Source organism: Ipomoea triloba, chromosome 3 (assembly GCF_003576645.1).
Source record: "Ipomoea triloba cultivar NCNSP0323 chromosome 3, ASM357664v1".
NCBI lineage: Eukaryota > Viridiplantae > Streptophyta > Magnoliopsida > Solanales > Convolvulaceae > Ipomoea > Ipomoea triloba.
The window spans coordinates 13,145,225-13,158,019 of record NC_044918.1 but is presented as its reverse complement, the minus strand read 5'-3'; positions in this window follow the sequence as shown (position 1 = coordinate 13,158,019).

Genomic DNA, 12,795 nt, shown 5'->3' with positions numbered 1-12,795 from the left:
ATTAAAAGGTAGCTTTACTTTATGTCAAGAAGGCCATCACACTTTGTCGGCCACATGTATTGTAATAATTGTAAACAGCTGTATTGTATTTCGAGAACCATCCTTGATCCCTATAAAAGGAGGTTCAGTTTGCCTTGTAACATATCGCAGTTTGAAATATAAAATTTCCCAGTTTGCAAAATATCATGAGTTTCTAAGTTTTTTTTGTTGAAGGTTTTGAATAGATTTATGGTTATGTTCCTGCTAAGTCTCAAATAATCTCTAACATGTAGAGAAGTTAGGAAGTGGTTTGAGAGTCTTGTTGTCATGCCCCGGAGAGGCTTTTAGTTTTCTCTCACCTTTGATCCTAATTCTCCACAAGCAACGGATCACGAACACAACCGATGGTATCACTTTTGGCGTGTCAGTTCAGTTAATTGCATATTGCAAAAGTTTTCTTTTTCTCTTTCATTCATCCCAATTGTCTTTGCATTTTTCCCTTTGCATTACCTAAAATAAAATCTCAAGAAAATACTATTCCTTTCCTCAACAAAAATTAGGGTTTTCTCTCTTTCCTTGTTTTAAATCCATTCACGACGGGAGAATCGAGCCTACTTGCTTTGATGAACCTTCTAAACAAAGATCATACATAAGAGGAATCAGAAAAACTCATGAAGATGTTTTAAAGCTTCATAGCCTGGAAGAAACTAAAAATGGATCCAGTTTTGATTGAGGAAGCTGTAGTGACCCTAATATAGCACTACCACAGAATTTATCAATCATGTCACACCAACATAAGTTGCTGCCATTGTGGAGATTGCAAACGATACAAAGGCCATCGTCGCTCCAATTTCAGTACCTGAGGATGAAAACATAGCGGGTGTTATTCTTTGCTATTTTGGCCAAAAAGCCATAGAATGAGAGATAACATTTTTTTAGGGCACATGTACAAGCACAAGAATTAGCTCAACAACGTGTTCAAACACTGCAAACCAAGCCAAATGTTCCAATCTCTACCCTTGTTATTAAGCTCTCACTTGATAAAACTAATGTGTTTGAAGGTCTATCTATTTCTATATCTATGTCTGAATCTGATGCATTAGCTTATGTGTGTGAACCCTTGCTTACTAGCACAATGTCTAATGTTCCTATTTTAGTCATACCATCTGTCACTGAGTATTGATATTTCCATGCCTATACCTGTCTATACACCTGCAAATTTAAGAGAATTGCATGCTACTATGTGTGAAATAGCAAAATTGCCACCTAACTCTCAATTTTATTTCTCAATCTGATTCTATGCATGTTCCTTATTCTAAAAAACAAACCAATGCTACTATGATTGTACCTCCTATTTCAAAACAAATGATGTTGGAATGGTTAAAACACTAGTCTGATTGATTCAAGTATCATGAATGTTGTACATGATATTTTTGAAGCTGAAGGTGAAGCCTTGACAGACCCTATTGCTCACCCCAGTTCCACGCACTTTAAAATTAGAAATTTACAATCAGTCATGTAAAAAACTCATGTCTTTTACACTGAGTCAGACCTTGTTATTGCCACTAGCCCGGTGCATGGTTCCCCTGTTTCTTCTACTCATACATAGGAAAGATCACAAAGCAAACTGAGAAAGAGGAAGAGTCAACAACCTAAGAGATTTATTAATCAATCATCTTATCCAATCATTGTGCCATGCAAGGACAAGAAGAGAAGAATTCCTAATGTCATTGAATTTGATTATGAGAAGGAAGTGTCAATTCAACAAGTGTTTAGGAACTTCCGCTCTTCCACAAAAGACAAAGGCAAACCCCCTATTACAACAATGTCAAAATCTAAGAAGAGTGCACCTCGTGCCACAAAGAAGACCACTATGACAACACCAATCATCTAAGGGGAGGATTTTGATGGGGATACAGAGCCTTTCATTTCCATACTTTAAATGAAAAAACTGAGCAAAATGGTCATCCATGCTATAAAGAGAACTCATTTTGCAACGAGGCATTGATATTCCTCAACTAAATTCTAACTATGACATTGTTCCTTTGTTGAAAGAGGTTGTACTGCTACAAACTGTGGAGAATGTGGGGCCTTACTCCAAACTTCTGACTGTGGAATTCTATTGCAACTTTACTGAATCTATAAATGACCCTACCAATCCTAAGCACTACAAGGTGTTTATTAGAGGAAAATGGTACAAGTTGAGTCCGATGGTGATCAATTAATTTTATGGTCAAAATCCATAAGTCATGGAAGAAATCACTAATTGGAATCAAGTTGCTCATGTTTTAACTGCTGGGAATTATTTACATTGGCCAACCAATACACTGGATGTAATCTATAGTGCTGACTTGATGATTGCCTACTAGGAGGCAAACATGTGAATGATGTTGTGCTAGTTACTCCGAGTCTTATACATGCACCATCTGATGATCAAGTTGAGAACCTTACTCCCTATGTCCGTGACCTCCGATTGTCCGTTAAACTTAAGAGGACTGTGAATGATAGAAGTTGCGCATTGACTTATTGGTCAACAGCTTGATTTAGCATAAACTGAGCTTGCTACTATTCTACTTCATCAAAGTCTTGCAGATGCTGAACTAGGAGCTATTGATCCAATTGATGAGGAGGCACCCCCTTTGTCCTAAGCTTTGGTTATTCCTCTGCCAAAATGGGGGAGATGATGGTATTTAGGGGGAGTAATTTTGAAAGAAAGACGACACTTTATTTTTATGGTATTTAGAGTTTACATGATGAATAATTGATCTATAACAACAATTGAGATCCCAATCATATACACAATGAAAACTTATGAATTCATATGTTATAACTTAATTGCATAACTCTTTAATTAGTATTCGACAACATCAATAAGCTTATTATAATCATGTCACTTGTGACAAAAAATAAGTTAAGTTTTACTGATTCATATCAATATCGCATTGAGAAGACTTAATTTATTTTAGTACGAAAATTTTTACGACATCATTTTTATTCTCGATTATATCTATCTACATCAATATTTATATTTACTACTACTTTTATTACAAGTTGAAAATACTCATTTTGATTATATTGAAAAAATAATTTTTTATTTTATATTAATTACTAGTTTTTCACGCGCATTGCGCGAATGAGATAATGCTCAATATTTATTATATTAAATAAGTATTTCAAATTATATCAATGCAAGATTATATAGGATATGTTCATGCATATGTAATTGAATGTTGAATTTGTTTATTTAAATCGGTAATTCAAAGTTTATAAATGCAAGATAATATATGAGAAATTGATTATAATTGTTACTAAAATAAATGTTTGCAATTTTTTAAAAACGCTAATCTAAATACTTAGTCTAAAAATGATAGTATAAATAAATACTACTTTTTCGTTTGAATTTCTCTAAGCCTTCTTAATTCTCTTTCGGGTAGCATTGTCATTGTCTTTATCTTTAGTATATGTTTTTTTTTCAAATTTATTTATTGGTATTTGGTAATGAGTCATGTGCAATTGAGTTATTGTAATAGTATAGATGACAACGTTGTTGGTTTTATGACTTTTGGGTAGTCAAAGGCAGGCCAACAGTACCTATTGGAATAGTGAAAATATAGGAAATATGTAGGGAAAATATGTGGAAAGAATATATATGTATTGCATTGCTCAGAATTGCTTGTCCTTTCTCCATGAATGGATGGTCTATTTATACATATTTTGGGCCTAGAGCCCTACAGAGAATAAGAATCCTGGACTACCTCATATTGGGCGTCCCTATTACATTATAACTAATAAACCCTAATCTTGCTAATATTATAAGTGCTAAGTCCAATCCTTATCGAACTCTTCGGTAGCTCTGCGTTGGGTCTCCTTCTTGGGCTTTCTTGATCTAGTTGCACTCTTGGGCCGGTCCATGTGGCCCAAGCCTAGTGTATTATCCATCATCCAGTCCCCCACTGTCTTGAGATTTCATGGATACGAAGTCTCTGGAAAGTATAGTTGTTCTTTTGGGCCGGTCCGCGTGCCCCATGCCTAGTGTTATTATCCATCATCCAGTTCCCCACTTTCTTGAGATTTCGTGGATACCAAGTCTCTGAAAAGTATAGTTGTTCTTTTGGGCCGGTCCGCGTGGCCCAAGCCTAGTGTTATTATCCATCATCCAGTCCCTCACTTTCTTGAGATTTCGTGGATACGACGAAGTCTCTAGAAAGTATACTTAATCCTTTTCTTATGATCGTCTTCAATTGCATCAACCTAAGATTTTTCCTCCGACCGACCACGTAGCATTATGCAAATACAACAATTTCACACAAATACAACAACAATAACAAAAGAAGGTGATGAACAAATATAACAATTTCACACAAATTCAACAATAAGTATACACACACATATAGAACAATATTTAAAGAAATCATTATAAGATTACGTAAATATCAAGAATATACATAAGCCAACCACTGCACTACGAGTGGGGCTTCCTTATGTCTCCAGTGTGAATATGAATATTCCATTGCCTAGTGAGTGTGCGTTTCTTCCACACGGTGGTGGGAATACGAGTCTGCCACTGGCTAATGGGTATATATCTTCCACACAGTGGTGGGTATAAGTCTTCCATTGCCTAGTGAGTATACGTTTCTTCCACACAGTGGTGGGAATACGAGTCTGCCACTGGCTAATGGGTATATTTTTTTTTCTTCCATTGCCTAGTGAGTATGCGTTTCTTCCACACGGTGGTGGAAATACGAGTCTGTCACTAGCTAATGGGTATACTTTTTTTTTCTTCCATTGCCTAGTGAGTATGCGTTTCTTCCACATGGTGGTGGGAATACGAGTCTGCCACTGGCTAATGGGTATTTTTTTTGGTCTTCCATTGCCTAGTGAGTATGCGTTTCTTCCACACGGTGGTGGGAATACGAGTCTGCCACTAGCTAATGGGTATACTTTTTTTTCCTTCCATTGCCTAGTGAGTATGCGTTTCTTCCACACGGTGGTGGGAATACGAGTCTTGCCACTGGCTAATGGGTATAGTTTTTTTTTTTTTTTTTTTTTGCATAGTACAGTATCCAAGTTTTAACTTTTGACTCGGTTTTTTATGATGTTCCTCCTTTCTCGGCATCCAACTGTTTCCAGATTGTGTGTTGTTGCTCTATGATGTTGTTACAACCAAAGAATGTGCTGTAAGAAAATTGACAGGAGAGCCATTCACCAGTTTTGAAGAGCTTCAATCGCCTTTTTACACTGCGGTGCTCTTTGCTTAGCATCCTCAAATGTTAGGACTTTCTTAACACCATAAGTTTAATAAGTAAAAGTTTGTCTACAAGTTTAATAAAAAAGGCAATACAAACACATTAACAACGATATAAACATAATGATATTCAAGCATAACATGAAACAAGTCACGGCTTGAGCATAATCTCCTCTTGTCCAAAATCCTCCTTTTCTTTTTTCTTCGACCCATACTTGTTACGAAGCCAATTCCCACCACAATTTTCGTTTAGAGTGGATTTATAGCGCTACTATATACTAATTTATAATGAGATGTGATCACATTTATTGCCAGTAGGCAGAAAACATGAGACCCATTTAGCTCTATATTCATGATCACTTTTTTAAAGCAGTATAGTATAACAACAATGCATGTATCTCCAATGTAACCACTTTACCACTTACTGCATATTAGAGTGCACTATTTATTTATTATTATTTTTTTTAGCATGATGATCTTGATTTCTAATTTTAACATGCAGTATTCAAATGACTTGTCAAGCACACTATATAAACAACAGTTTGTTGCAAAGAACATAATAATAAAACTTTGGAAAGTAGGCACCTAAAAAGAATGAAACTTCAGTACCTGGAAAATTGTGTTCCCACTGAAGCATTGAATCTTAAAGTTACCTTCTCTTCACCACAGGGCCTTGTGCACCAATCTTTAATTAGTGTGATGAATATTTGTACACAAGCCTTAGTAATGGATGCACCTCTAACTTGATATCCAGAGCTATCTTCACACCCATATTCTTCTTCCATTCCTTCTACATCTGCTGGAATAAACGTTGTTCGTCGCCCAAAGAAGCCGTTGGATTATTTCACGTAAACGCGGGTTGCCGATGGTGCTCGCCGCTCTGTTTCCCTTTCCTGTTGTGTAGTCACCATGTTTTCTCGAGTTCAGAGGAAAGTACAAAGTTTTTCCGTATCGATCCCCACAGACGGCGCCAATGTTGGTTTTATGACTTTTGGGTAGTCAAAGGCAGGCCAACACTACCTATTGGAATAGTGAAAATATAGGAAATATGTAGGGAAAATATGTGGAAAGAATATAGGTATTGTATTGCTCAAAATTGCTTGTCCTTTCTCCATGAATGGATGGTCTATTTATACATATTTTGGGCCTAGAGCCCTACAAAGAATAAAAATCCTAGACTACCTCATATTGGGAGTCCCTGTTACATTATAACTAATAAACCCTAATCTTGCTAATATTATAAGTGCTAAGTCCAATCTTTATCGAACTCTTCGGTAGCTCTGCGTTGGGTCTCCTTCTTGGGCTTTCTTGATCTAGTTGCACTCTTGGGCCGGTCCATGTGGCCTAGGCCTAGTGTATTATCCATCAAACGTCATGCAATGAGATTATGATGTAGGAAGTTGTGGATTTGTCTCGTTGTGTTTGTATATATGACTGAGATCTCTATTGATATTTGACAGTGGTAGTTTTCTCCCTACATGTTTCATGTGCTGTGAGATGTGTGTCGTACATTCTCTTGTGAAAGTATTGAACAAAATATTAATATTTATTATATTTGTAGAAGGTTAATGAGTAATACATTTTGTTCTAGTTTCATAACATGTTTACTTGATAGTAACAACAATAGCTTTGCATGTAGTCCGAATACTGATGCTGCAATATGTCTAGTTTCATCAACAGTTTCTATATCCATTTTGCATATGTTTATTTTGAAGTTCATATTTTTGGAATTAGTATGAATGAGTTTAGTACTTGATTTTGTGTGTGCATGTGTGTTTTTTTTTTTTTTTTGTTAATTTGATACTAATCTTGGAGTACCCACTGCTGCCTTTTTATCACAATGAATGTAGTTAAATAGTTTGCTACTTTGTGCATAAATGCTTTTAAATAGTGGCTACATCCTATATACCAATAATTGTTTTTGTTAAGATCGATGTTGATTTTGTTTTTAATCCAAACAGGTTGATTGTAGAAAATAAAATGAATTGTAAATTTATATTAGTTCTAATATATTTAAATAATGCACAATAAGTATTTTACATACAAGATTAATGAATGCTGCAACGGTAGCTATTTTTCAAATTTCTTTTTTTTTTTTCTGAATTTGAAAGATTGATTCCAACAATGTTGTAGTCTCAACATCTTTTCAATGCATAAGTGTGTCACAATGTTCTATTGCCCTACATTGACATTTTTAATAATGAGTTTTAAATCAATTTATTGGGTTATTTGAATGTCTTCTTTGTTAACAAATCCTCCCTAAATAGTTAATATGATTGACTTCAAACTGTTTTATTATTTTTTTTCCATGTTATTAACATAATACTTGGTAAATAAATATATAACATTAAACCAATGCCCAATGCGTATTTTTAAATTAGTGTTCCTTAATTGGTTAAAGTAGTCATATAATAATGAGAGAGAAAAAATGCTAAATTAATAAAAATCAAAGAAATAGTCTCGATGCTTGTATATTTTAATAAAACATAACGAAATTGTAAATAGCTAAATTGCAACTAAAGTAAGTAAAAACAAATAAACCAATTACATGGAGCAAATGGCGTGTCATCATTGTCACTTGTTTGGACACCGGTCCGACCATTTAAAATACATGTATAATTGTATTTGTGATCAAGTACTTTATAGTTCGTTCGGACATGTTTGACAATGACATTTGAGAGATGTACCATTTGTTGGTTTGTAAAGTGATATCATACATTCCAATGTTATTATCAAACACTATTGATTGAACCCGAGTGTCTTGCATTTAGATATAGCATTTACAATGATGTTGGTGGTGAATGTGAGCATCTTCATAATAATAATAGTACTAATAATGATAAAAAATATAATAATAATAATAATAATAATAATAATAATAATAATTTACTTACTGTTTCATCCTCAAGTACGATGAGCATATACTTTTTCTCAAGCGTTCCAAAAGCGTTTTTTGGTTCGTTTTTTCTTAATGACATGAACTGTACAACTCCAGCACACAGTTTGTGTGTCAATATCAATTAACTTTACTGCATTTGTCATGACTAATATCCTTGTGCCATGAGAAATATGTTCATAAAGGATGTTATGAAATAATATAATGGGAATCACAACATAAATTCAAAAACCATAGATTAAGGAGTTAGGAGTAACTAAAATGTGTAGATTATAGAGGAATATAATGAGAACCACAACATTACATACAATTATACAAGTATAGATGAACAGATTATACAATAGATATATTTACATAACGATATTGAAATTATACTAATTAATGGGTATACCATCATTGATTTAAAAAAAAATTGTAATCATTATGAGTACACATACAAATAATAGAACTAGCATGATAATATTTTGACAATCATACCTATAGAATGTCAAGTAGATGGTGTGTTGTAGAATATATTAGGTTTAGTTTTGGGTGAATACCCGTGAGAAGGGGAGGGGTTTATATACTGTTGTTTTGGGTAGAATAATGATTTAGTTAGGAATCTATACAAAATTGTATAATAGAATACTATTAAGACTTCAATATTCTAATTTAAGTTAGGAATCTATACAGAATTGTATTATAGAATATTGCCAATTTGTTTGAAAACTGCAATAAAGAAACAAATTGCCTAAAGAATTTAATGTTAAACTTCCGTTAAATGGAAAAAAAATTTGGTAAAATTATAAAAGATTATGATGTATTAGTAATTTAATTGGAGGTTGCACAATAAGAAGAACACAAAGTACAATATGTTATAACAGACTATTACACCAACATTTTTTTAGTTCCAGTTAGGGGTCTAACATTATTGGCTCTTATTATAAGTGTGTGTGTGTGTGTATATATATATATANTGCAACGGTAGCTATTTTTCAAATTTCTTTTTTTTTTTTCTGAATTTGAAAGATTGATTCCAACAATGTTGTAGTCTCAACATCTTTTCAATGCATAAGTGTGTCACAATGTTCTATTGCCCTACATTGACATTTTTAATAATGAGTTTTAAATCAATTTATTGGGTTATTTGAATGTCTTCTTTGTTAACAAATCCTCCCTAAATAGTTAATATGATTGACTTCAAACTGTTTTATTATTTTTTTTCCATGTTATTAACATAATACTTGGTAAATAAATATATAACATTAAACCAATGCCCAATGCGTATTTTTAAATTAGTGTTCCTTAATTGGTTAAAGTAGTCATATAATAATGAGAGAGAAAAAATGCTAAATTAATAAAAATCAAAGAAATAGTCTCGATGCTTGTATATTTTAATAAAACATAACGAAATTGTAAATAGCTAAATTGCAACTAAAGTAAGTAAAAACAAATAAACCAATTACATGGAGCAAATGGCGTGTCATCATTGTCACTTGTTTGGACACCGGTCCGACCATTTAAAATACATGTATAATTGTATTTGTGATCAAGTACTTTATAGTTCGTTCGGACATGTTTGACAATGACATTTGAGAGATGTACCATTTGTTGGTTTGTAAAGTGATATCATACATTCCAATGTTATTATCAAACACTATTGATTGAACCCGAGTGTCTTGCATTTAGATATAGCATTTACAATGATGTTGGTGGTGAATGTGAGCATCTTCATAATAATAATAGTACTAATAATGATAAAAAATATAATAATAATAATAATAATAATAATAATAATAATAATTTACTTACTGTTTCATCCTCAAGTACGATGAGCATATACTTTTTCTCAAGCGTTCCAAAAGCGTTTTTTGGTTCGTTTTTTCTTAATGACATGAACTGTACAACTCCAGCACACAGTTTGTGTGTCAATATCAATTAACTTTACTGCATTTGTCATGACTAATATCCTTGTGCCATGAGAAATATGTTCATAAAGGATGTTATGAAATAATATAATGGGAATCACAACATAAATTCAAAAACCATAGATTAAGGAGTTAGGAGTAACTAAAATGTGTAGATTATAGAGGAATATAATGAGAACCACAACATTACATACAATTATACAAGTATAGATGAACAGATTATACAATAGATATATTTACATAACGATATTGAAATTATACTAATTAATGGGTATACCATCATTGATTTAAAAAAAAATTGTAATCATTATGAGTACACATACAAATAATAGAACTAGCATGATAATATTTTGACAATCATACCTATAGAATGTCAAGTAGATGGTGTGTTGTAGAATATATTAGGTTTAGTTTTGGGTGAATACCCGTGAGAAGGGGAGGGGTTTATATACTGTTGTTTTGGGTAGAATAATGATTTAGTTAGGAATCTATACAAAATTGTATAATAGAATACTATTAAGACTTCAATATTCTAATTTAAGTTAGGAATCTATACAGAATTGTATTATAGAATATTGCCAATTTGTTTGAAAACTGCAATAAAGAAACAAATTGCCTAAAGAATTTAATGTTAAACTTCCGTTAAATGGAAAAAAAATTTGGTAAAATTATAAAAGATTATGATGTATTAGTAATTTAATTGGAGGTTGCACAATAAGAAGAACACAAAGTACAATATGTTATAACAGACTATTACACCAACATTTTTTTAGTTCCAGTTAGGGGTCTAACATTATTGGCTCTTATTATAAGTGTGTGTGTGTGTGTATATATATATATATATATATATATATATATATATATATATATATATATATATATATATATATATATATTATTTTAAATTTCGTGTTGGACACTAATTTAATCGCCGCGCATTATAATTATTTAGTAGATTTGTCAATTTTAAAAGAGTTAATTCCTTTTTTGGTCCTAGACTTATAGTGGCAAAGACAATTTTAATCCTCCATAAAAAAATTAGACAAATTATGGACACACTTATGGTGACGAGGACAATTTTAGTCCTCCGTCTATATTCCCCGTTAGATGGCCGTTTGAAAGAGGGTATTTGTGTCATTTCATAATATCTCTTCCTCTTTATTCCATCCGTGAGTGTTTTGTTCTTATTACTGGGTAGTCCATGCCAACTCCTCTTTCCTTAACCCTTTCACCATTGATGCCGCCTCTACAGGTGAACCAGACAAATCATGGATGGTGATGGACCATCCTTTTCGCTCTTTAACAGTTACCATCAGATCTACTAAAGCATCTCCTTGTTGTGCTTGATTCTGAAAATGAAGATCTGAAAGACAAGCAATTCAAGGTTAGGAGCCAATAACAAAAAGCATTTTTTGATTAATCAAATACAAGACAAGTAGACTAGTTCATATTTTTTAAACCCAAGTGACTGAACTTTTTAAACCCAGGTGACATAATCTGCCTTTTAAAACAAGCTGTTTGTTTGTGGAATAGAGCCATGCAAACAAGCTGTTTGTGAAAATGCCAAGGTAACAAATACGATTGACAGCAAAGGGGTTGCCAAGCTCATCAACATTAACCATTCCTTAATCTTCATTAACCTATAATCTGCCTTCATCCTCTATTCGCCAAGAAGAAGAACAATCAAAGGGAGACGCCGCCACCGTTCGCCATTGAGCCACTGCTACCATCGATCTGCTGAACCTACCGGAGATTCCAGCCCCGTCGCTGCTGCCTTGCGTCATCAAAACAAGAGGAGGGAAGCTTTAACGGTCCTGCCTCGCCAGTTGGAAAGGACCGTTCGCGCTACCGCCGGAGTGCTCTGCCTCGCCGGGAAAAGGGAGAACAGGGGGCACCACTGTCGGAGCTGCTACCGTAGCTCCATTCGTCGCTGAGCTTCGTCGAAGGAGAAACAACCCACCACCGTCGCCTAGTGTTGCTGTCGAACCGCTTGACGAGAGGGAGAAAGGAAGAGAGATGGGAGTAATCAGACCTCAGAATCAGTGGAACATTGTAAAGAAGGGGAAGAAAATTAGATTGAATTTTGTTGAATTGACAGAATTGCCTCTCATTTAGGCGGTCAACTAACGTGATAATAGACGGAGGACTAAAATTGTCCTCGTTACCATAAGTGTGTCCATAATTTGTCTAAATTTTTTATGGAGGACTAAAATTATCTTTGCCACTATAAGTCTAGGACTAAAAAATGAATTAACTCATTTTAAAATTTTCTGCCCTTGTTTCTCGAGTATATATTATGTATTAGGAGCAAATACAAATTTTGGTCTCACGAGTATTAGCAAAATGACAACTTTGGTCCATATGTTTAATTCCTATCAATTTTCATCAACGACTATTGTTTTAGTGTCAAAATTCATCACGCCGGTCACTCATTCGTTTAAGACATGCCGAAATCTAAAAATTTTAAGGGTATTTTCATTATTTTCAACTTAAGATCTAAATTTGAGCATGAGTAAATGGATTTAAGCCCTAAGATCAATCACAACTCACAGTTCTTCTCCTCATCCTATCTTAATTTGAGGAAGAAAACTGCAAATTTTGATCTTAGAGCTTAAATCCTTATTCATGCTCAAATTGAGATCTTAAGTTAAAAATGACAAAAATAACCTTACAATTTTATATTTTGGCATGTGATTGACGTGATGAATTTTGACACTAAAATAATAGTCGTGAAAGTTAGTACTAAAATAATAGTCGTAAATGAAAAT